Genomic DNA, 3,469 nt, shown 5'->3' on the forward strand with positions numbered 1-3,469 from the left:
TAGTTATTTTATAAGTACCACTGAAACTAGAATTACATTTATTAAGTATATTCAAAGAACAGAGTAAACTAGTTGACCAAATTTACCTACTTATTAGAGAAAATCTTAGTCTGTTGAGATAAACAATATAGGATTTAATGTTTTAGCATTTTGATTCACAGAAGGCAACACGTGTGAGTGTTAGTAAAGAATATTACTGCCATGAATACTTAAGTATTTGGCCACTCCTGACCAAAGAGACATATGAAGCCACAACAAACAAACAAAGCACCCCAGGAGTAATAAAACCTTATTTCTTAGCATAGCTTATTTCTCATCTGTTGTTTTAATCTCCAAATACCTCCGGCACATTAGGCTGGCACATAGAAGCATAAGTTTCATCTCCCAACTCTGTTAACTGTTCCAGTGAACTGTTCCAGCTCTTTTAACATATTGGGTAGTTTAGAAGTCTTATCTTCAATTGTTGTTTAGAAGTCTCAGTGTCAAGATTTCAAGACACCAAGAATGTTTAACTGATGTTAGTGTTTAGCTTTTTAAATGGAGAATTTCTTTCTTCAAACTGCATTTTGTTTTTTACATTTTGCAAGTATGGTGTAGTAGACTCATTATAGTTAATTAAGGAACCCTCCCTAGTTACTGTGTTTGGGATTTTAACACCATTGGTTGGATCTTTTGTTTGCTCAACTTGCTCTTTTTTTACAATCTTGAAATACCACATTTTTACAATGCCTATTTTCCATTTCACATTTTATTGACTCTAGATTGTTGACAATATTTTCATTGTTGACTTCTTGGGTTTGTTCCTTAGTTGCACAAGACTCCACAAAACTTTCTCCAAATTTAACTTTTTCTTGACTCTTCTTTGCTAGAATATCTGCAACTGCATGTCACATTTCTTCAGTAGGCTGAGTTCTTGCCAGAATGTCCCTCTCACTGACCGAGATCATATTTTCAAAAGAACTTCTGAGTGGGTCAGCATGCAAAAGGCTAATCCAATAGTTAACATGTTCAGGGCATCTGGAACATTTTTAATCATGTCATTCATTGTGTCCAATATTTCTTCTTTTGGCCATCCCTCATTAATCAGGTTTAGACATTCATAAAATGTCTTATTTAATTTTTCAGTAAATAATCTTTGTTCATCTTCTTTTGTCATGGTAGTCCAAAAGGGCCCAACTTGTCTCCATTTTGTTCTTCAGTTTCAGACTGGGAATACTGAGCTAGGAGGCCTTTGCAGCATTCTTCCTTTGCTAGCTTTCCATTCACTCAGATGAGTTATTCTCTCTTTCAAGGTTTCTTTGGGTTGAGCTGATCTATTGTCAATAGTTGGTTTTGCTATATATAGTATGTCTGTGCTGGTCAATGGTTTTTTACTCTTCTACTAGTTTGGTATTAGAAGATGAAGCAGGCCTGGATATAGTTTAATATGTGATGTTTTTTGATATTGTCTTATTTTTTTCTACTTCTTTATTTCTTTTTACTTTGACTCTAGATAAAACTGTATTTAAGTTTAATAATTCTTTCTCATGAGACTTTCTGAAGCAACCTTGGTAGAGGTTCTACTGATGTCTTGTTTCAGAGAGTCCTGTGCATTATGGATATTATTGTGGTGACTTCTAACAGGAGGATGCAGAAGTTGTCTGTTCTGAGACGTAGTTCTCACAAATTTAGTGGTAGTCATCACTCTTGAGGTGCTAACTTTTCACTGTTATATTGCTGGTTTATATACCTGAGCTTTGTGGCTTTAGAGGTAGCAGTTGAAGGTTTGTCATTGCAGAACTCTCATTTTTGACTTGTACAGGTTTTCTAAATGAATTAACCTTAAATTGAACCATTTGGCCATGATAGGGTCCAAGAACAGATTTCTTGAGCATGTAGTAACATCTTGCTTCGGTCTTTCTGTAGTCTTGTTATTATTGTTTTAAATATAAAACATTGGCTTAATGTTATACACTGATCTTGGGGCTCATCTTTAATTGGTAACAACCTCAGAGTTTGATTACTGTTCTCCAAATTACATGTCTCAATTGCTACAGTTGAATTAGTTAATTCATTAGAAGGTTTTAAAGGAATACAGTTTTTCTTCATAATTATATCATTTTTGCTTCTTGGCATACAGGTATTTTCTTTATCAGACCTTTTTGTCTTAGGTTTCAGAACTTCTGTCTAATCTTGGACCTGACTCTCAGATGCCATCGCTCTCCGGTGTCTACTACTGGGCAATTATCTGATTTTTCTCCTTGTATGCAAAAATGTTTTTCTTTTTAACAGATGATTGTTCAGGTTTTGTTTTCTTTGCTCTCTGGACACAAACTTGGCCCTCTGACTCAAGGGAAGCTGCATATCAGGTAGGGGGATTCTGCGCAATCCCTCAAACGGAAGCTTCTGCATGTGGTGCACACCAGCAAGAACTTGCTTTTTAGACAGTACAGCTTCTGACTCTGCATGTTTGTGCCAGCATGAACTGAATGAGTAATTAACCATATTTATACATACCTCTCTAGAAATAATGTATAAGACACTTGAAAATAATTATTATAATGCATTTTTAAAGAAATAGCATGTCATAGCTCTTTGAGAACATCTTGTTCAAAAATATGACATCCTGGAGGGATTTTTTTCTTTAAAAATATATTACCCTGTACCATAGGTAAATTTATACAATACTTTTGGATAAGAAACTAAAAATCCTGAAAATTAAAAATATCCATTAAATAAAGAATGCCAATCACAAAGCATTTTCTTTGATTATTTTAAAAATTATTCAAACAGATAGATTTTCAAATTCAACTTCAAAACTCAACCTTCATATATTTGCTTGAATCATCTACACTTAGATATTTCCTTAGGTAGCTGCTTGATATCAAATATGTGTTTTGTTTGCATTACTTATTTGAGCAATTTGAACTTTATAAAGTCTACCCAAAGCTGACTTTGACTACACATAATAAAAGTACTTCAATGAAACCTATATGGAGAACAAGGTTATTTCATCTTCAAAATATTGAGTTACTTCCAGAAGAGAATTCAAGGGAGAAGTATAGAGAGCTGTTTTGATTAACCCTGAAATAATAAGCCTTCTTTCCCATTATTTTCTCTTCTCCTTGCTCTTCTCTCCTGGTTCTTTTGATTTCTCTAATTAAGAAATGAAAGTTCACTGAAAATTATTTGAACTTTCTGAAGAAAAAAATGACTATTTAAAAGGATATGACTGCATTTGACTTAACTGGCTCTGAGAAAAGAAATGGCACATGGGCAAAGATGAATGATTTCTGACCACGAATTTCATTGTTAATGTAACATAAAGCAAGTGCTTGAAAGGATTTCATCAGTAAAGACTTTAGATAATGAAACAGTTGCTAAATGAGCCATATTCTTTTGGATTACTTATTCTAACACATATATATATATATATATATATATATATATATATATATATAAAGATTTTATTTATATATATATATTAAAG

At 33.0% G+C, this 3,469-nt stretch overlaps 1 pseudogene; it reads right to left on the reverse strand.

The window, feature by feature from the left end:
* Window positions 1–306: 306 nt before the first annotated feature.
* Window positions 307–2,484, reverse strand: LOC123824921 (annotated as a pseudogene).
* Window positions 2,485–3,469: the final 985 nt, after the last annotated feature.

This window comes from Phyllostomus hastatus, unplaced genomic scaffold (genome assembly GCF_019186645.2).
Source record: "Phyllostomus hastatus isolate PE091 unplaced genomic scaffold, TTU_PhHast_1.1 phas_contig_58, whole genome shotgun sequence".
In the NCBI taxonomy this organism is placed as follows: domain Eukaryota; kingdom Metazoa; phylum Chordata; class Mammalia; order Chiroptera; family Phyllostomidae; genus Phyllostomus; species Phyllostomus hastatus.